The sequence below is a fragment of the Lates calcarifer genome, linkage group LG14 (assembly GCF_001640805.2).
Source record: "Lates calcarifer isolate ASB-BC8 linkage group LG14, TLL_Latcal_v3, whole genome shotgun sequence".
Lineage (NCBI taxonomy): Eukaryota > Metazoa > Chordata > Actinopteri > Centropomidae > Lates > Lates calcarifer.
In genome coordinates this window covers 13,342,493-13,365,133 of record NC_066846.1, presented here as the reverse complement: position 1 = coordinate 13,365,133, position 22,641 = coordinate 13,342,493, and the positions used below count along the sequence as shown (strand labels likewise).

At 40.7% G+C, this 22,641-nt stretch overlaps 1 long non-coding RNA gene across 1 annotated transcript; it reads left to right on the top strand.

Moving 5' to 3' along the window:
* Positions 1 to 10,606: 10,606 nt before the first annotated feature.
* Positions 10,607 to 15,092, top strand: LOC108902779 (uncharacterized). Its single transcript, XR_001964141.2, has 3 exons — positions 10,607 to 10,715; positions 12,116 to 12,203; positions 12,331 to 15,092. It is a non-coding gene; the product is annotated as an uncharacterized LOC108902779 (long non-coding RNA).
* The last annotated feature ends 7,549 nt before the right edge of the window (positions 15,093 to 22,641 follow it).

The window sequence follows — 22,641 nt, the reverse complement described above, 5'->3', positions numbered from 1 at the left end:
AAAAATAATGCATTTACATTTGAAAATATGTCTTGAAAATGTCTCAGTAGTTAAGACATTTTAATCAATGACTAGGTATCTTAACTTCTCGTTTCAGGTTCAAACAGTGGATTTGATCAGCATTTAAACAGCTACTGTATGTAAACTTTCACAGTACACACACTTTAATCTAACCTACAGGATAAATAAGGACAGCGCTGAATGAACTGAACAACTTGTCTATGTTTGTTTAGCTACTACATAACTACTGTGCATTTCATAAAGGCTATGTCTAAGCAAAGTGTTGTTTTGTTGTTAGCATAACTAAGAAATGAACCAGGGAAACCAAAGAAATTAGGAAATAAGCAATGATTTTACTTGATATCCAACACAGGAGCATGCATGCACTTCAGGTACCAACACAGCTTTTAAATTGAGTCATAGTACATTATCTATAGGCTGAATACCCATTTCAGAACATCATCACAAATATAATTACAGAATGTCCTTCCAGTTCTGTTGTGGTTGTATTTTTCCCAGATGGGTGTCCAGTTTGTGTCGTGTTGAGTAGTGGTGAGTCTGATGGAAAAAAAAGAGCCTCCTAAGCATGTTGAGGGATGTGGGTGGATGAGATGAGTCCGTTGCTGGTTAGGTTAGTTTAGTTTGCGCAAACGTTTGCATTACTTATGTTCCAAGAAGATGCATATTGTCCAGTTTATATTGTTCATTAATGGCCATAGTTTGTTTAATCAGCTGAGTTGTGCAACGTTGGCATGCTACTTTGCAGAGAGGTTTGCAGACTTGTGGGGGCTGGAGGTCGGGAGATCAAGGCAGTGTGCAGGGTTTGGTGAACTTAGGTGAGGCCACAACACTCAAAGCTTCCTGAAGGTTGGATATCTGACAAAAATAAATAAAAACAAATTAATATAAAAAGTGACCAAAAAATACAAAGAAGTGGATAATATATCTGAGAAAACACACCTGAAGACATTGCATGGCACAGACTCATCTTCAGCTTGGTCTTCGTCTTCTTCTACTCCAGGATAACTTCTCTGGGTCAGGTCCTCTCTCACTGATTTTTCGGGGGTCACAGGAATCTGCTGAACCGACTGCAACCTCTGTCACCATATGGAGCTTGGGCATCTTCCAACTATTCATCAAAAACATTACAATGAGACGTACTGCTGTTCCTGTAATTTATCTAACAATGCCTGACTAGGGCCAGCCTTTTCAGCATAAGTATTAAAACTTGTATTAGGGCCAATTGGTGTCTGATTTAAATTGACAGGACCCTTGAGACAGGGCCGAATTGCCAGAACTGAATAAGGGTGTGAGTGCTACAGTTGACCTTTTTGCTAAGGGATTTTGGTGTCTGGAACTCTGATAATACTGGAGAAAACTCCCTAATGTCCCTTCCCTGGGTCATGCTCAGCCAAATATTTAAGATTACAATCTGGTTTGACATGTGACGTTACTTAGCTCCTGAATCTAGATGCCCTTAGGCTCAGTACATCTAGGTTTGTCACCTGGATGACAAAAACTATGGCATTTAATCCTTTGATTTCACCGTTTGTTTGACAATTTAATTTACAATTCAACATGTCTGTCTATAGGCCCCAAACACGAAGCTGGAAACATGTTAAGATGACCAAGCAGGATTTGACACATCTGAACTACATGCTGGATGGGCGGATAGCATCTGAAACTCCCTCACCCCCACACTTTTCCAACATCAGCTAACAGGTGCCTGTGTTGCCCATCATCTGTAGCTTTCCACAATCAACTATCTGACTGACATGCATCACGCCATGACTGGCCAGTTCAAGAGTCATTCAGGACAAAGCTTAATCCAGTGTCCTGATTTGCTACACAAGAAACTACTATCACCTAGCTGGCTAGACAAAGTTTCCCCTCAGCTCCCAATTCTGCAGCCTCCCCAAAGTTACCCTCTCTACATCAACCCTCATTTGCCTACACATCAAACAATCCCACTGCATTTTCCCCAGTTCTCCTTTTCTCATCATGCAGCTTTCCAACATTCAACTGCTGCTGTTGTCACATCTGCAAAGGAAGCAGTTTTCTAACTTGGCATTGTTTTCACATGTTTGGTAAGATGTGGCTGTAGACCACTGACAAAGCAGACAATTTGAAATCCTTGACCCCTGATACACCCAAATTCTTCAGACTCACACCATCCACAAGTGGTAATGTTAAATATACTTTCTTGCTAAAATTATATCCAATTGTAAAGTATGTTTTTGTTTTAGAGTAAACTCATGGCATACCATAGCCAGCTGATTCAAAAAACCAGAGGGATCCTTGTCTGGTTTTGGAAACTGCACAACCACAGCACAGAACTCCATATGAGTCTACATTCTATGTTGGTTATACATTACAATCAGGACAATTTAGGACAGAATCAGCAACAAGGTCTAAATCTGGTTTAATTCTACTTACAGCACAGACTTCCTCACACACAGAGAAGAAGGGGAAGGAGAAAAGCCTTGCCTTCTTATGTGATGCGAGTCGACTCTGTTTACCTTGTTCTCTGTAGCGTTAAGACGTCCTAGCTCATTTCTGGTTGTGATTGCCAAATTTGGAGAAAATGAGCAAAAGTCTGCTCCAAATGTTGATGATTCTGTCAGGACAGAACTTAACATCTACCCCACGTGATTTAAGATTGGTATGAAGAGTCTGAACTATTTGGACAAATCAGAGTCAAGCACCTCAAGTTGACTGCTTGTCAATGGCCTACTGCTATATCCGACTGAACATGTAAAAACAATAATGCCAAATTAGGAAACCACCCCCTCTGCAGGCATGGCAAGAGCAGCAGTGAATGTTGAAAAGCCAGATGAAGAGAAAATGAGACTTGAGTACAATGAAGTGAGACTGTTTATGTGCAGCCAAACAAGAATTAATGCAGATGGAGTAACTTTAGGGTGGCTACAGAATCAGGAGTGATGAGAAACTCTGTTTAGACAACCAGGTGATAGCTGCTTCCTGTGCAACAAACCAGGACACTAGACTAAGCCTCATTCTGAATGACTCTCTGAGCTGGCCAATCATGGCTTGAAGCGTGTCCATCAGATCGTCAATTCTGGAAGGTCACAGAAAATGGGCAACACAGATACCTGTTAGCTGATGTTGGGAAGGTGAGGGGGGAGGGAGTTTCAAATGCCATCCAACCATCCAACATATAGTTCAGCTGTATCAAGTCCCACTTAGTCATCTTAGCAGGTTGCCAGCCACGTGTCTTGAACCTGCAGAAAGATCATATTCAAATTACTCAAATAAAAAGATAAAATAATTGAAAAACTATATATAAAGTACAAGGTTTTCACTATCTGAGTGACAAAGGTACAGTAAAAGGGACAAAAGAAGTAGAAGTAAATCTTCCACAATGAAATTCTCACTTCAAACAAGCTGTCACTCATTTAACACTATAGCCGTCTCCTGTAAATACCTCCTCCCACATTAACAATGGCAATTCTTCCATCTACCACAAGTACTCTCCCTTCAGCATCTGGCTCTAATTACAAACAAAATCTAAGAGTTCTAATCTGCCCAAAGACAATACCAACACCTTCTCTGTAATTCAGCCCACAGTATTAAGTTTCTAATTCAATTATGTCAGTAACAGGTAACCAAGTAGGAGCAAATTGTAAAACATGGTGACAAGTTGACACGTGACATCAATTTGGTTTTCAAAGCCACCATTGCTCTCAACCTCATCACTAGCAGATTAAAAATTAAGGAAATATCAGAGGTATCTGAGTTGTCTCTTTCTGCCAGGTTTACTCCCTCCCAGAGAGCCAAAACGCGCTACTGTCCGGTAACCATCTACCAAGCAAAAAGAAAGGACAATCCCATGTACCCATGAAACTGCCCAATTTATCCTGTGTCAGTTGTTGACACAGTGCATCTCAGCATTTGATGCAACCGTAGTCTAGTGGCATAACGCTTTGCAGGGGTGGAATAAAATTCCCCTGCTGGGAGGCCTCCCAATGTCGCGCATATAAATACGGATACAAAACTGAACGACGCCAGAAAAGGTTTTACTGGGGTCTCCAGTTGGAATTAAACTTGGCAGAGCAAAACAAGACAGCCTTTAACTTTAAAATCAATTTAAGTGTGTAGCACAATAAATATAAATTTAGTATGTGATGATTGACAGCAACACAACTGCATTGATATGTGAAATTCTCTCACTTAGAATCTCCAATTAATCTACACCAACCTACATCATGTACCAGCACTATCTAAAGATGAAATAATGGAACCAGGTAAGACAACCCCACTTATGGAACTGGCAATAATTTGTTTAATAATCGACAACAACTACTATACTGAGCAATGAGAATAAGGATCAAATTAAAAGCATTTACCATCTATGAGTCATAAGGGATCTGCGCTGGCAATAACCTAACTTTCAAAGTATACAATAAGCAAAGAGAAAAATAAGCAGTCTTCAACCAATCTGGGACAAAGAGAATTTCCCCAGCAATCAGAGACACCCGACTATCAAAATGCCTGACATTGTACTTTTATTGGCTGTGTGTGACCCTAAAGTTTAGGTGGTAGAGACAAACAAAGAAACAGAATGTGGGAAAGATACAGAGAAACACAGACAAAAAAAAAAAAAAAAAAAAAAGATACTTACTTGTTTTGAGATTGTCAGCCATCCAGGTCACAGTATTTCTAAGTGCTATACAAAGTCAACTGGACAGAACTAAAGAAGCATTTCTGATGAAATGTCCTCAAGCAAGCCTAATTGTCTTTGAATAGCACTCAGAAAAAGATACTTACTTTTGGAGATATACCTGAAACAAAAAAGTTGTTGGACCAAAGTTGCTCCAAGCCAATTAGATGTATGGGAATAGATTGTCATGGCACAAGCCATGGTGGTCTAATAGACAAATTTCTGTATGGGCATTAGTTCAATTGAAGAGGAGTTACAATTGAGAACAATTTTAACATGTTTGTATTTATTGCCAATTATCTGTCAGTTAATTTTGATATTTAATAATAATAATTTAATATAGGATTCTGATTAGTCAGTTTGTCAGTCAATTGGTCCCTCTAACAAAGCCAATTTGACCATCAGTCTGTGAATCCAATAAAGCCTATCAGACAGTTGGTCAGATACAGAGAGAAAGTCAGTGAGTCCAACTAAGCTAATGTGAATGTCAGCTGTCCAGTAAAGCTAATATAACAGTGAGTTGGCCAGACAGACACGCAGACAAAGTCAAAGAAAAGCTAAAAATTGTCAGACAGACACAGAGACAGACAAAGACTAACAAGACATAGTCCGCTAATGCTATCTCTGAATGTCAGATGTAAACAGACAAACACACAAGACAGACAAAGTGTAAGTATCAGTGTGCGTGCATGTGTGTGTGTTTGTGACAGGCACGGCGGCCTTCAATACACAGGATAATTGGAAAAAACAGTGGATAGAGTGTGTTTTAGTATCAGTGTGTGCGCATGTGTGCATGTTCATGTGAGAGGACAGAGGAAAGAAAGGGGTGGCACGGCGGCCGTAATTACGCAAACATGGGACTTACTTGTTTGTAGATTCACCAGGAAAAAAAAAATATTAAACCGATTATACAAACTAACGGGTAGACGAACGCATAATCTTGAATGGATGTCATCTTGGGTGGATAAACGAGAGGGATAGATCGGTAGATGGGCACGGCAGCCAAGATAAACCAGTGAGGGATAGAGAAGAGATGGCACGGCGGCCCAAAAATAACAAATAAAGACGCAATCCTCTTCTTTTGTAGGATGAAGGCTGAAAGGGAAAGTAGTTAGTTATGGCACGGCGGCCCAGCAAAACCCAGCAAAGAAAAAAAAAAAAAAAAACGCTTACTTGTGTGAAGTATGGATGAAGGCTGAAATAGAATTTGGTTGGTTAGTTTTGGCACGGCGGCCCAGCAAAACACTTACTTGTGTAGAGTGTAGATCCACCAGGAGCTTCTGTTTCGAGATCCACCAGGAGCATGTTGAACAATGGGGACTCAGACTAATGAATGCATGGACTGAAATGCAGCCATGCTCGACGAACGCGCACAAAGAAAAAACACAGAAGCAGACAGATGCTGCAAGTGATGACACGGCAGCCATCCAAAAGTTGGAAAGACAGAAATAAAAAGTTTACCAGATTACAGCCCAGCTCTGACCTAACATTTGATTATTTTAGATTAGCTCAGCAGTTACAAAAGAAAAAACGGTTATGTTAAGATTAGATTTTAAAAGATTAGACTGCTCATTTAAACAGCTATGATGTTCAGATGACCAGTCTAATCGTAAGAGATTTATAGATTTTTAATAGATTAGGCTAATCATCTAAACAGCTAGGATGTTCAGATAACCAGTCTAATATCTCCTATTACCTATTTGAGGTTTGGATGATAAGAATGGGCGAATGGGGGCAAAATTCGAACAGACCGACAGCGATGTTACGCGGATAAACGAGAGGGATAGATCGGTAGGTGGGCACGGCAGCCAAGACAAACCAGTGAGGGATAGAGAAGAGATGGCACGGCGGCCCAAAAAACAACAAACAAAGACGCAATTCCCTTCTTATGTAAAAGGGAGGCTGAAAAGGAAAGTGGTTAGTTTTGGCACGGCGGCCCAGCAAAAAAAAAAAAAAAAAAGGCACTTACTTGTGTGAAGTATGGATGAAGGCTGAAATAGAATTTGGTTGGTTAGTTTTGGCACGGCGGCCCAGCAAAAAAAAAAAAAAAGGCACTTACTTGTGTGAAGTATGGATGAAGGCTGAAATAGAATTTGGTTGGTTAGTTTTGGCACGGCGGCCCAGCAAAAAAAAAAAAAAAAGGCACTTACTTGTGTGAAGTATGGATGAAAGCTGAAATAGAATTTGGTTGGTTAGTTTTGGCACAGCGGCCCAGCAAAACCCAGCATAAGGAAAAAAACACCACTTACTATTGTAGACTGTAACTCCAGCAGGAGTTTGGAGATCCTCCAGGGGAAAACAAATGAATGGACACGATGATGATGAATGCATGGCCTGAAATGCAGCCAAGTTGGACGGACGAATGGGCGGCCTGAAATGCAGCCAAGTTGGACGGACGAATGGGCGGCCTGAAATGCAGCTAAGTTGGACGGACGAATGGGCGGCCTGAAATGCAGCTAAGTTGGACGGACGAATGGGCGGCCTGACTGGCTCTGATAGCCAGAGTTGTCCATCAAAAGGTAAAGTTATTAAAAGCTAAATTTTCTCCTTAACATTAAGTTCACTGGTAAGTAAATTTTATTTTTTTTTTTAAATAATGTTAATGATATGCTTGACAATGTAAATGTGTTTGAGTGGTGGTGATGCATTTGGCAAGAAAACTCAATTCACTGAAAGAAACAGACACAGCCCTAATGGATTTTATTCCAGTCTAAAACAGTGAAAACAACAAATCTAGAGTAAGACTGAGCAATATGCAAAAAATTGCAGCTCAATATTATAAAATGTGATTGCAATAACATTAATTGTTCAGCCTTACTATAGAGTAACAGATACGCAAGTAGGCATGGCAGCCACCTAAGAACATATTTAAAAAATTAAAGAAAAATAGGGTACTCACCAATTGTAGATTTACCTACAAAGAAAAGGTTAGTGCACAAATATTGACCAAAACTTAGATATATAGTCATGACAGCCAAGACAAAGCCCCTTCATTACACAGCCAACAGGCCAAATTGGAGAGTTCTGACTTGTAACTCAACATCACAAAACCTTTCTACTCCTATCATTTACTACAGGTCCACCAAATCATTGTACACAAAAACTTCCCCTGCCTTACATATATTCAAGCCAATAGAAATTCAAAATTCAAGGACCAACAGACCATCTGCCCTGAGTGAACATAAAACCTATCTGACCTTCCATACAGCCCTGAGAGGCACCTCAGCCCTGACCAAACATCTCACTATTCCTGGTCACAACATCACTAGATTAGCAGTTTCAAACAAAAATTAACTTAAACCAGAACCAGTCTTTTCCTACTACCCATTTAAAAAAAAAAAAAAAAAAAAAAAAAAAAGGAACAGAATTTCTCACCTACAGCTTCCAACCATTCTGTAGTCCTCTAAATAACCTCACTATGCAAACATCAAAAGATTAAATGCTATAATTTAATTATGTTGGGAGGCCATCCCTTCCAACACAATTAAAAGGTCAGCTATCTGCTCAATGGAGAGGGAGAAAAAAAAGCAAGGAAAATAGAAAGACAAACAAAGAGAAACAGATAAACGGAGTGGCCATTTTGGACGAACCGGCGAATAATTGGGTGGCCATGGTCGAATTGAATGCGAAGACTATGTTGGCTAGACGGACAGTCATATTGTCAAAAAAATTTTGAAGTAGCACAAAGCACAGTCATGGCATGGCAGCCAAGCAAATACACAAAACATACAGCACCTCCAATACACAGCAGAGAGAGAGAGAGGGGAGAATGTAAGTGTCAGTGTGAGTGCATGTGTGTGTTTGTGAGAAAGCGGCGCAGCGGCCATCCAAAACCACGCAAAATAAATAGAAAAATGAGTCTTACTGGTTCGTAGATCTACCTGTGGGGGAGGAAGGGGGAAAAAAAAAGGAGTTAGAATAAGTAAAATCTCAAGCCAACCAACAAACCAGACAGCAATGGCATTGTCACTATGCTAACTTGTAGCTATTAGCTACTTTACAGGCAAGTCTTACCGTTCAGGGTGAGTTTTAAAAGGACAAGATTCTCCTGGCATCTTTTTCCCCCACACCTTACAGGAGGACACTGTCCTGTTTTAAAAAAAAAAGAAAAAGAAAAAAAAAGAGTGTAATTTTCAAACCTTGAAATTCCCTTTTACGTCTGTGTGGTATTTTGGAGAGGTTGGAAGAGAAGAGAAGGCCATGCTTCAAATGACTCAGTTTCCCAAGAGAGAACAGACATCTTAAAACCATGTTTCTAGTGCAATGTCAATCTGATGCCACTTATACTGGTGATTTCATCAACAGGAGCAAATTAAATGCTAGAGAAAATGAAAACCCAATAGCAGGATCATGTTTAATCTATAAATAGTCTTAACCAAAACAGGAATTCCACCTCACAGAACCTAAAGTTGCTAAAATACCACTGTCTGATCAGTTAGCCAGTTAGTGTTACTGTGTGGTAGGCCTACTTTTATTTAAATCACAAAATAACACAAAACAAACTGCATTATGCTTGGTAAAATTTCTGTTTCTGTTAGTGGAGACTGGTAGTGATAAATAATGTTTCTGGTTAAAAAGGGTTTTACTCTTGAATAAAAAGGCTGGTCTGTAAGAATCCTATGCATAACATTGTCAGACAAAGCACTTTAGTAGACATACATTGATGCACCAATGCTCAGGTGGATTACAATGTAGCAGCCATTTGGTGGCGGGTGCAGCACACCTGTTCAATCCCACCTGTGTAGGCCTCTTTCCATTTATTTGATCGCCTCAGCTGTTACGGATTTGTGAGCTTGATAACATGATTAAATACATTAACCAATAAACCCTTTCAGTTTATATTCACCCATAAAAAATAAATAAAAAAATAAAGCTGTTTATGTTCAGCTGTATGCGCCTACTGCGGTGCGCGCTTACGGCCGCGAGGCCTGTTGCATTGCGCTTGAGCAGTTGAAATAAGCCTAAAATGTTTATCCAAACGCAGTTTCTCTCTCTGAATTTAATCCGTTCATCAGTAAAAACGGTTTACAGCATTGCGGGTTAATCCCGTGTCCCTCTGAGCGACCACACACCATTCCGAGTCCCCCCCCCCCCAATCTGTTAACTTGTATTTAAATATGGGCGCTTAATAAAAACAGGACATGACATGCTGGCAAAAGCCTGCATTCCCACAGCTCAGTAAAGTTAAACATCTTACTCCAAACAAACACAAAACTTTCCGAGCCTGACACGCGCCGACACACCTGCCGGCAATGACATTAAAGCCACGCTATCTCGCGGCTAAATTAGATGCATCTCTTACCTTTCTGTACAAGTTTCCGCGCTCCTCCTGTTGTTGGACGCGATCGTCCCGGTGTCTCTTAACTTTCAGAAACCTTTGCAGACAAGGGCGGTTTGGCTGTTGAGCCCCCGGGGTTTTAAATTTCGACCCCGCCATGACGCCTCCGACACCGAGCTGAGCTCGTCATGGTGTGCCAATGTCGGCGTCTGACGTCATTTTTGTAGTCGAGGCGCATGCGCATTCGGTGATGCGTTAAAGAATCACGGAGGGTTGTAAAAACCAAAACTTTGATTTGAAAGATTTTGAAAGATTAAATTTTGCAAGAATTCAAAATTTTGTTTTAGTCTAAAGTTTTATAAGATTTAGTTTTAGAAAATTGTGATCGATAATATCAAAAGACAAAAAGCCTTAAAAAACGTACAGTATGGAGACAGGTATAAATTACAGTAAATGAATAAATAACCACCACAGCTTAAACACATTTAAATTTATTTTACTTTGCTTTGTAATTGTTGCACTTTTTAAGTCTTTTGCAGTAATAGAAAATATGGCTGAGTTCCATCAATCACTATTATTGGTACAAAAGTTTATTGATGGTAAGCCATTGGTGCTGCTGCCTGCAGCTCCACCCACAGAGTGTATAAAGGAAACCAGTTTACCTGCACTGCTTCCTTTTCCTTCCTGAAAAAAGAACCTGGCCAGCCTCATGGTGGAGGCCCTATCCTTCCAGTTTGGATCAAGTAAATGACCAATGTGAGTTTGCCTTAGTTTATTTATTTAATGAAAATTGCTGTGTTGGTGCTGCATTATTGGTTAAGTTATTATTTTAGTGGTGATTTGTTCATGTTTGAGTTGGTATTTGAGGATATCCTTTGTTAGTTTAAGTGAGCAATATGGACTGATATTATGTAGGCTTTTATTTCCATTTTCTGTCACATACATGATCCAAACTTCACCCTGTTGCAGTGCAGTGGTCTTCATGCTCTTCTGTCCTAACTGAGTTCATTTATCCTGGAGCCAGATACTGATAGGACCCAGTCCCTACATTGAATATCCATCCCTAAAATTCTGTAGGTTATTTTCAGGCAGTAATTTCACCACTAGTCTTATACACCTCAAGATCTTGGCCATGCTTCAGACCAAAACGATCCTCAGGCCACTGGGAAAATATAATTTTCATCCCTCATTTCTTCTTCATCTTACACTCCTACTTCCTCTCTATTCTAGTCACTCCTTCACCCTTCTCTCCTCCTCTTCCTCCCATTCCTTCTCTAAAACATTTGAAAACATCTATCTCCTCCAGCTACTCCTCTATCTACTTCACTTCATCTCCTCATATATCTCCTTTCCTGCCCTATATTTCCCCCAGTTCTAACTCACAGCCTCCTCCTTTTTCTGTTTTATTTCTACTGCTCCTCCTTCTTCCCCTCAATCACATCTTTATCCACCCTCCTCTCTCTTTCCTATTTTACACTCATTAATTGTTAATGAGTAAGTGTCAGCCGTGACGTTCTGGTTAAACTGTAAGATTTGCCTCGCCGACCGCTTCGCTTTGGTCCAACAAGCAGCAAATTAGGCCTGCCTGTATGTGTACATACATGAGTGTGTGAGCGTTTTAATGTGTCGCACGTGGAGTGTTTAAAGGGTGTGTGTATGCATTTATGTGAGTGGATGGTTTGTATATCCATGATAAAGGGAACGATCTGTGTCAGGAAGTAGAAATTATTTCAGTGATGATGAACGTGGCTTGGCATGGACTTGGGGCAGGAGGGGAGAGCAGAGCGCTGATTAAATCTTCATCTCAGTGATTGCGACGATCATTCGGCTGCCAGGAAGAGATCAGCCAAAAGCGACCATTATCATCTGCTGCAGTTGGTCCGGGTTCAACCCAAATTTCTGCTCTGACGAGGACAAGCTGCTCACTTCATGCTCCCGTCGTCTCACAAACCTTCAAAATGCCAGAGATGGTTTAAGAGAGTTTGTGACAGAAGAAGGCAGGAAGAAATTAAAGAACTGATCATGAAGGAAGGTGTGACAGTATTGGTTATGCACTGTGTTTGAAGATATCTGCCCCTTTAATGTTTCAGATCTTGTTGTTAAGTTTGTGTTGCACTGTTTCTCTCTTTAAATTCATGTTATTTCAAAACCAACAGAGTCATCAGCAGCTCCAGTTGTGGCAAAGAAATAGGTCGTCAAACCTTAACAGCCGAACAGCTGAAATTACAGATGGTCCTTCCTCTGGTCAGTTAACTGCCTGTGTATCCTTGGAATTGACCTGAATAATGAAATTACAACCTACTTTTAGTGCCTCGCTACATAGATTTTGCAGATGTCAAATAAAACATAACATTTTCTGCCTTTTATCCAGGGTTGGGTCGTAGTGGCAGTGGGTAGTCCAGACTGCCCGTCTCTCCAGCAATGCTTTCCAGTTCCTCCTGGGGGACCCCAAGGCATTCCATGGCCAGATGAGATGTGCAGTCTCTGCTGTGTATTCTGAGCCCTCCCTACCAGTTGGACATGCTTTATAACCCTGCGATAGAAGGTACTAAGGAAGCATCACGATCAGATGCCCGACCCACCTAAACTGACTCCTTTTGACAAGGACAACCAGGGGCTCTTCTAGTGACTAATGCTGAACTATCCTAAAGAAGTTTTACCTGAAAATATCCTACTTATTCTGTTTATTTTATCCTAGAATAAGTTGCAGCTTTAATACCAGTTCAAGCCGGCCTGATTCTGTGTGTATCAGTGTATACCCATAATCTCCTTACTGAGTGGCCTCTGGGATGTGTTCAAATGTTTGCCAGCTTGATATCTTCAGCAGAGGGCAGAGGTTGAAGAAAATGGCTCTTAACTCCATGATGTCTTTACATAACACCATAAAGCCGGTCTCATGTGAATAGAAGACTTTGCAGGGCGAATTCGGCTGGCTGGAGGATTAGAAAAGCAGTTTTCTCTGCCTCTTCGTTTCCATCTTCCTCCTTTTTCCTCCCTCTTTTATTCCTCTCCAGGAGATTTCCTCTCCTCATGCTTATTCTGTCAGTTATCCTCCTCCTCTTTCATCCCTTGTTCTATCCTGTGTTTCTTTCTCTATCTGTAGGCTTTCGTATGTAAAAACCCAAATTGCTGGATTAGGCCAAAGTCACCTTGCCCCCACACTTCAGCTCCCAGACAAAGGACGCATGCAAACACACAAAGACACACATGCACAGTCTTCTATCTAATCTCAGGACTCTCTGTAACACCTACATCTCTCCCTGAACCACACACACTTGTAGAGACTGAAGGAGGCTGAGTGAGTTCAATATGACCCTGATGGAGGGAAGGGAAATTACAAAGCTTTGGGAAAAAAGAGCAAAGAAGATTTCATGGTGTGCTCATTTCTCAAACTGTAGGTGAAGGCATTTCTGCAGATATCTTTCTTTTGGGGACAGGTGGAGATAAACCTGGGCAGGGTGATGTAATAATAAAGCAGATAGGATTTATAAAGAGGTGGGGAGGGATTTCACAATGTCAGTGACACATTGGTGTGATGTCTATATGCCAGTGAGGCAATTTCACCAACTGTTGTTTGTTTTCATTAGATATTTTTCTTTTAGAGCTCCAGGCATATCTCTGGTTGGGGCAGTCTTTTCAACCGACTCTGTGAAGAGTTTCAGGGTTTTTTATGGCTCACAGATTTCACCCAGAGTAGGCAAACTACCATTAACAGCAGGCAGACATACTGAAAATGTGTGCATATTAAATGTATATCAACCAGGTGACCAGAGACATGACTCTGGACAGAAAAAGCAGAGAGATGTCCAAGGTTGTCCTGGTTTCTTTGCTGTGTTTGATATGTTGGAGGAAAGAGTGAGATAACTTTGGTGTTGTCCTTGAAGGTGCTATATGTGAGTTTTTGCTTTCACTACATAGCCAACATTAGCATTAGCAGCTGTTTACTTACCAGTCTAGAGGTGTGTCAAGCATCAAACTGTTAACTCTTGATTTGCTTGGATTTCTAGCACTTTTCTTCTGTTGAAGTTAGCACGCTAACCAGCTAGCCCAGGTCACCCATCCCATCTCATAATATCATTTTGTAATAGTGAGTCACTGTAGCGTCCAGTCTGCACTAGAGGACATATTCCAACCTCTTGTCTTGTAAATGCAATGATAGCTGAATCTCTTGGTATGTAAACAGCTGTTAATACTAACATTGGCTATGTAGCCATAGCAAAAATTGTACCAATAGCACCTTCAATAACACTTTGTTTTAATTGAGTTAAGGAGACTGACCCAAATGGTGGATGCAGCTAGTCTGCAAAAATTAATTTTAGGAGGTGAGGAAAAAAGAGGAGACAAAGTGAAATAGTTGTGTTTGAGTGAATAGATTCTATTTAGTTGTGTTCTCTTTTATTCTGGTTTCCACCTCAACACAAAATCATCCACCGTCCTCTTTTCACCTGAGTTGTTAAACAGATTAGCGGCCCATCCCGAAAACGCCACCGCACCAATCCCATCAGCCCCGACTTCCTGTGCCTGCCGCACTTTTCATCCCGTCTGTCTGTGCCTGGACTCTGCTCAGTGTTTGATAACAGTGCTAAAAAAGATGAGGTGGAGAGGAAGGGGGGGGAGTATTTTCATCAGATGAATGCTGTTTCAATTTTTCATTTCCACAGGGAGAGAGGACACACACACCGATGAAGTATGGAGTTATGGCATGGAGATTGAGTGTGTGGAAAGAGAGAGAAGGGAAGGAAAAGAGAGACTGAGATATTAAATGAAGTCAAACAGACGGATACGAAAACACAGAAAGAGGCAAATTAAGTTCAACTAAAAATTCTTGGAGGCAGAAATAATCTCATTGGCTGTGTTACCCAAGTGGCTGCTGAGAGCTAAAGCCTCAAAGAGCAATTTTTAGGGTTGGCAGCTTCAGTGAATAATGTGGGAATGCAACATTAAAAAAAGACTTCTTAGAGAATATATTTTTTAACAGTTATACTTTCTGTGTAAGGCAGTTAGCCATGTTTAAAGCACACAAGCTTTCTGCAGCACTGGGGCTGTTGTGTGACCAGAGAAGGTCACTGGTGGTTTGAAAATGCATTCATTCACACTCATTTATTGAAAATAAAAATAAACCATGTCTCTCTTCCTGTTCACGTCTCTAGATTAATCTGAGGTGCACGTTGTCAGAAGTCTGTGACTGTGCAGGAAGGTGCTGACCTCTAAAATGGCCACCAGATGGCGACAAAGGCCTGCAAATATTATTACTCTCTTGGTGTGTTCCTGCATGAAGCACAGTCTGTCAAGCACAGTCTGCTGAGAGTATATTCAAATCAAACAGAGTGACTTACTGCCTGTCTCCCTGTGTTCATATAATTCTCCTGTTTTAATCATGTCTAATTTTCTGTGGGGCCACGTTACCAACTGGGCGCAGCAGAGCTGGAGATAGAGCTCATAGTTGGTTTAGTGATGGCGTTTTTAAGATTTATCAGATTCATCAAAGAGGAAGGTTTTAAGTGTATTCTTAAAAGTGCACAGGGTGTCTGCCTCCTGAACTGAAACTGGAGGAAGGTTCATCAGTAGAGGACCCTGATAGCTGAAAGCTCTGCCTCCCATTCTACTACTGAAAACTCCAGGAACCACCACAAAACAGCATTCTGAGATCGTAGTGCTCTACTGGGATTGTAGGAAACTATAAACTCTTTAAGATACAATGGTGCCTGGCCATTAACGGCTTTGTAGGCGAAGAGGAGGTTTTTATTTTCTATTCTAGATTTCTCAGAGAGCCAGTGTAGAGATGCTAACACAGGAGAAATATGATCTCTTAGGTCAACCAGTCAACAAGTCGTGCCTTTCCAAAGTAAACATTAATGCAGCTGTGCCACTGCGGTGATGGTTGAACGTGTCTTTAGCCTTGTCACAGCAGCTTGACATGTCACCGGCTACAGAAACCCACACCAAAGAAAACAATACAGGAGCTGATCTCACTGGGATCCATTAATTATTACCCACCAACAGAGAGCAGACAAATCAAAGAACAAAACATTATTCAAGTTTGATGATCTGGAGTTGGATGGGTCAACACTGTTTTTGCGTTTTTAAAATGATGTTGTATAATGTGTAGTCCTCGCAGGTTTGGTGTCATTTGTCAGTCAGTTTGTCACTGTCATTTATACGCAAATAAAACATACCTGAATTTGAATAGAGACTGGAGCTGCAGTATACAGCCAGTACAGTACATCTGGAGCAGATACTCAAAGTGAAGACACAGAGGGAGGAAGGTCAGACACAAATACCGACAAGGTTGGTGTTTTTATTTCTTGAATCTACGTTCATATGGAAAACTGAAAACTTTTTCTAACTGTTTGGACAGTTGATACAGTATTTTATAAACTCTGTGGTTTTCCCATAGACTCTTGGCAAAAACTTTCAAGGGGTGCTGAGCTGATTTTGAATATAAAAGTAAGTACCACTCATCCTGCATGTGAAAACTGTTGTATAACATCTTCTATGTTTCTAGAGGAGAACTCTAAGGATTGTCCAAAAGTTCTTAACATTTTAAAGAAAACATGTATTATTAAGCAGGGACATGGAGTTTTTAAAGCAAGTGGGAAAACAGCGAGAAAGGTGGTGGTCATTTTTGAACCTTGACTCCAGACACTGATAAGAGTGGTGAGAGTGAATTAACATATTAAAACTGGTTGATACTTGAACATGTCATTTATAAATGTTCTCTCTTTCTCTTCCAGATATGTCAATCATCTCTTCCTCCTCCTCCTTCTCCAATGACTCCCTTCTTCATCCTCACCTTTCCTCCATCAACTCCTCTCTTTCTTACATTACGCATTGCCTCTTGTCCAGACCAAGCTCCTTCATTTTCATTGGTTACAGCATCACTGGCATCCTCCTCCTCCTCCCTCTCAGCTCCTTCATCCTCTACCTGGGTCTCCAAAGGCAGCTGCAACAGCCCTCCTCCTCCTCCTCAGCAGCAACAATGAGTCACTCCGACTGCTTCACCTACCACATGGCCGTCATGGAGCTGGTTGGTGTCTTAGGCTTGGCCCTCTCCTGCTGTGGTATCGTCATGGAAGATTTAAACATAATATGGGTGAGTGTCAGTGTTATGGGCATCAGCTGGTATGGAGGGATGTTATTCCACATTCTGACCTGTGTGGAGCGCTACCTGGCTGCCGTTCATCCCATCATCTACCTGAGTCTGAGAAAAGAGAGAGGGATCCGAATCAGAAACATCACCATTGGGTGTCTTTGGCTGCTTTGCTTTCTAGTGTCCTGTCTGTCAAACATGGACAATATTGTCATTGTGGAGTTGTTCCTCCTGTTTTTCTCTTTAACCATCACAGTCTTCTGCAGTGTTTCTGTCCTCTGCGTTCTGATTCGTCCACGGCCAGGGGAACAGGGCGGGGACAGGGGGAGAGTTGACCACTCAAAGCAGAGGGCATTCTACACCATCATAGCCATACTGGGAGTGCTGCTGTTGAGGAGTGGTTGGAATCTGGTTTGGCTTGTGATGGATGTGTTGAACGATAAGAATGAAAGTCAGGACTGTGTGGTGATGATGTTTGAAGTCTGGTTCAATCTGCCCAGCAATCTGGTGTTACCTGTGCTGTTTCTACACAGATCAGGAAAACTAGTGTGTTGTAAGAAATGAACATCAAATCAGGATAAGGATTAGATTAGATTTGCATACATTTTTCATTCAAATACAAGAGAGCTGATTGTTTTTTGGCACTAGGGGGCAGAAAACAGACACACAGCCCTGATATAATGGCGATAATGTTCTGTCATTAGCATAGCTTCAGTTTAAGGTTTAGGAGGGAGGACAGGGAGAGAGGACAAACACTGTATAACATCAATGACTGTGTAGGGCAGGTGCTGACCTCTATAATGGACACCAGATGGTGACAAAGGCCTGTAAATATTACTGCTTTGTTGTTATATTTCTGCAAGTGTCAAGCACAGAGGAGTGTTTAAATCCTCAGAAAAATCCAACCAAGATCCCAAGTTTATCACTGATTCAAATTTAAACACACAAAAATACAGACATTTACATTTAATGATAGTAATAGTGTCATTTACTGTCCCGTACTGCTGCTTCTGTCTCCATGTGCTCATATAATTTTCTTATTTGACTCAAGTCTAATTCTCTGTGTGGCAAAGTTACCAATGTAAAATTTACTCTAAGGGATTAAGTGTGCATACTGGGTAATGTTGTTCTTCAAGTTTTGCTGTGTCTGGCATCATCAAATCTCTCTAATCGCATGTATTCTTGAATGTACTATGTCTTTGTAAGGAAACTCGTTGCCTTGTTGTCAGAGAACAGCTATGTACTGCAAGTGGTTATATTAAGTTAGCTAAAAAATGTGGATTAATGTTGGAAAAAATCATGTTTTTTGTTAAATATTGAATAAATAAATATATCCTGTCTTAGTGTTGAGCTTATTAGTATTCCAACAAAACCTCTTTCTTTCCCCTTTTCTTTTTGTCACCTTAAACCTGCATTGACTGATTTTGTTTGTCCACTTGGGGGCAGCAGAGATATTGCTGAATCTTGGACTGACATTCTGCACATACAGGAGAGTTCATAGTGCAGTTTAGTGGTGGGGTTTTATGAGAAGTTGTGAAAATACATGATAATGCTGTGATCTTGACTAAGTTGTAGGCACTTCAGATTCTACATCTTCATGCAGTACCATCAGGGAGGTACAGAGCCCCTCTGGTGACATTTGAAGGAAAAAAATATTGTCTCTTGCTAATAATTGCGCCATCCCTTATGTCGAGTGACTGAAGTATGTCACTGTAAGTCATTCCATGGTTGAAATAAAACAAAATCAAGTGAAAATTATTCATGTTTGCAAGCAGCTACTGATGATACCCATTCCACAAGTCAATAAACAACTGACTGTCACCAGAGAGGTTCCACAGGGAGGCTTCTGATTGCTCCCATATTCATTATGCAGCAGAGCAATAATTTCAAACACACAGCTTGAGTCATAACTATAGGAGTTCTGCAGCAGGTGGTCTCAACATCATGGAGTGAGTCTGGGATCACTCAAAGACACTGAGACAGACCTACAGAGGTGAAGGAGTTCATATCAGTGACTGCTTGTATTTACAGATTTCCAGAAGCATGGACAATATTTCATGTATTATCTGTTTGGACTCAAAAGATCTTTTACTAAATCTCGTGCCAATTCAAATCAATCAATCAATCAATCAAAGCCCCAAACGCCTGCCTGCTCTATGAATCTGTGTGTGTGATCTTATAGTCCTATCTTTGTGAGGACATTTTGACACATTCTCACTTCTTCAAAGGGCTGTTTGTGGGTAAAGACTTGGTTTTATCATTAAGGATAGATTCATAGGATAATGGTTAGAGTTAGCCATCATTGTTATGGTTGGATTACAAAGTACAGTCATGTCATTAGACAGAAATTGTTTGATGTGAACAAGTCGTGCCTTTCCAAAGTAAACATTAATGCAGCTGTGCCACTGCGGTGATGGTTGAACGTGTCTTTAGCCTTGTCACAGCAGCTTGACATGTCACCGGCTACAGAAACCCACACCAAAGAAAACAATACAGGAGCTGATCTCACTAGGATCCATTAATTATTACCCACCAACAGAGAGCAGACAAATCAAAGAACAAAAACAATCCTATTATCTTCAAAGTTTGATGATCTGGAGTTGGATGGGTCAACAAACACTGTTTTTGCGTCTTTTTTTAAAAATTGATGTTGTATAATGTGTAGTCCTCGCAGGTTTGGTGTCATTTGTCAGTCAGTTTGTCACTGTCATTTATACGCAAATAAAACATACCTGAATTTGAATAGAGACTGGAGCTGCAGTATACAGCCAGTACAGTACATCTGGAGCAGATACTCAAAGTGAAGACACAGAGGGAGGAAGGTCAGACACAAATACTGACAAGGTTGGTGTTTTTATTTCTTGAATCTACGTTCATATGGAAAACTGAAACTTTTTCTAACTGTTTGGACAGTTGATACAGTATTTCATAAACTCTGTGGTTTTCCCATAGACTCTTGGCAAAAACTTTCAAGGGGTGCTGAGCTGATTTTGAACATAAAAGTAAGTACCACTCATCCTGCATGTGAAAAGTGTTTTTCTATGTTTCTAGAGGAGAATTCTAAGGATCGTCCAAAGGTTTCTACAGTCTTAAGTTCTTAATATTTTAACAAAAACATGTATTATTAAGTGAAGACATGGAGTTTTTAAAGTAGTGGGCAAATGGCAGGCAGTGGACATTTTTGAACCTTGACTCCAGACACTGATAAGAGTGGTGAGAATTAATTAACATATTAAAACTGGTTGATACTTGACCTGTAGTTGCAGACCAAGTGGTTTTTATGTTGTGGCTGATCAACGTATAAATTATGAAGAAAAAAGTAAGAAGGATTGATAGACATACAGAACATGTCATTTATAAATGTTCTCTCTTTCTCTTCCAGATATGTCAATCATCTCTTCCTCCTCCTCCTTCTCCAATGACTCCCTTCTTCATCCTCACCTTTCCTCCATCAACTCCTCTCTTTCTTACATTATGCATTGCCTCTTGTCCAGACCAAGCTCCTTCATTTTCATTGGTTACAGCATCACTGGCATCCTCCTCCTCCTCCCTCTCTGCTCCTTCATCCTCTACCTGGGTCTCCAAAGGCAGCTGCAACAGCGCTCCTCCTCCTCCTCAGCAGCAACAATGAGTGACTCCGACTGCTTCACCTACCACATGGCCGTCATGGAGCTGGTTGGTGTCTTAGGCTTGGCCCTCTCCTGCTGTGGTATCTTCATGGAAGATTTCAATGTAATGTGGGTGGGTTTCAGTCTTATGGGAATCAACTGGTGTGGAGAGGTGTTATTCCACATTCTGACCTGTGTGGAGCGCTACCTGGCTGCCGTTCATCCCATCATCTACCTGAGTCTGAGAAAAGAGAGAGGGATCCGAATCAGAAACATCACCATTGGGTGTCTTTGGCTGCTTTGCTTTGCATGGTCCTGTCTGTCAAACATGGACAATATTGTCATTATCTTGGATTTCTGCCTCCTGTTTTTCTCTTTAACCATCACAGTCTTCTGCAGTGTTTCTGTCCTCTGCGTTCTGATTCGTCCACGGCCAGGGGAACAGGGCGGGCACAGGGGGAGAGTTGACCGCTCAAAGCAGAGGGCGTTCTACACCATCATAGCCATACTGGGAGTGCTGCTGTTGAGGAGTGGTTGGAATCTGGTTTGGGCTGTGGCGTATGTGTTGAACGATAAGAAAGACAGTCAGACCTGTGTGTTGACGATGTTTGAAGTCTGGTTCAATCTGCCCAGCAATCTGGTGTTACCTGTGCTGTTTCTACACAGATCAGGAAAACTAGTGTGTTGTAAGAAAGGAACATCAAATCAGGATAAGGCTTAGATTAGATTTGTATAAATGAAATCACTTCTCAAATACAAGAAAAGTTGCACTGTCCTGTAGAAATCACCTGAACTCCTCTAAAGGTAGGTAGATTAGAGTTCAGCATTAAACTTTATCTTTACAACTTTATTTGTTTCCTATCGCTGTGACACTACTTAAGGACATAAACAACAAGTGACATAAACAGCAGGTGGACTGTCTCTTAGACCTTTTATAAGAGGAAACTGAACAGATTAAGAAAAGAATGCTTAAGCACCTTGTTATTTGGAGTGAATGGTTTTTTCTTAATGAAAAATTAAAAGACTCAAGCATTTAATTGAACTGGTCTGTGAATCTGTGTTTAATCTACAGTGCAGTTTTTTCTTCTTCCTCTCCAACATCTCAAAGAGCTCCAACAGTAGCATCACATGAAAATACTGATCATACATTTACATTTTACAAATAACTTTTTAATGTATTTTTAAGCTTTTGCTTAAAAAACATTTGAAAGAACTTGATTGTTAACAATCATTTGATCAGGAAAAAATTTGCTCATTGTTTTCTCAGTTTTCTGTTGTATTCCATGAAGGTAAAACACGGATATTTTCCTATTAGTATTGTGAGAACCTCAGCCATGGAAATTATTTCCCAACCTGTACTTACCCACTGTAAATGAATCCTTTTTACCGTAATGTTCCAGATCACGTCAACACAGACATTGTAACTGGCAGCAGTTCCCAGCACATAGTCAAGTGGTGCTGTACAAGTTACAGTTAAAGGCACAACAGTGGAGATAAGGCACTCATAAAAACAACAATAAAAGTGTATCAAAGAATATCAAAATACAGACTTGTGACAAATTAAAAGAAAAACCTGTAGGCACAATTATTTAATTACCATCCAGTCATGCTCTGTGGCGTTAATAAAAATACTGAGTGGGCCCAGTTGATTTTGATAGTGTATCAAGATGGCAAGAGAAAAACAAGAGTTGCGTCCTCAATTTTAGGATGATGGGAATGGTCTAGGAATGACAATGTTTCTATCCATAGGGCATGAAGGGTCACTGAATGGCCTGAATCATAGAGACTTGGAGAATTAATGCCAAGGTGCACTGAAGCTGTTCCGGTGGCTTTCTTCAACCTTAATGAGCCTTTACAGAAAAACAACAAGTGCAAGGAGTGGTGAAACTTACGGTAATGTGTTTGATCTGATAAGCCGTAACAGATTGTTTCACGTGCAGCACTAAATTTTATGACCCATAATCTGCTGGGAAGAAGTAGGTGG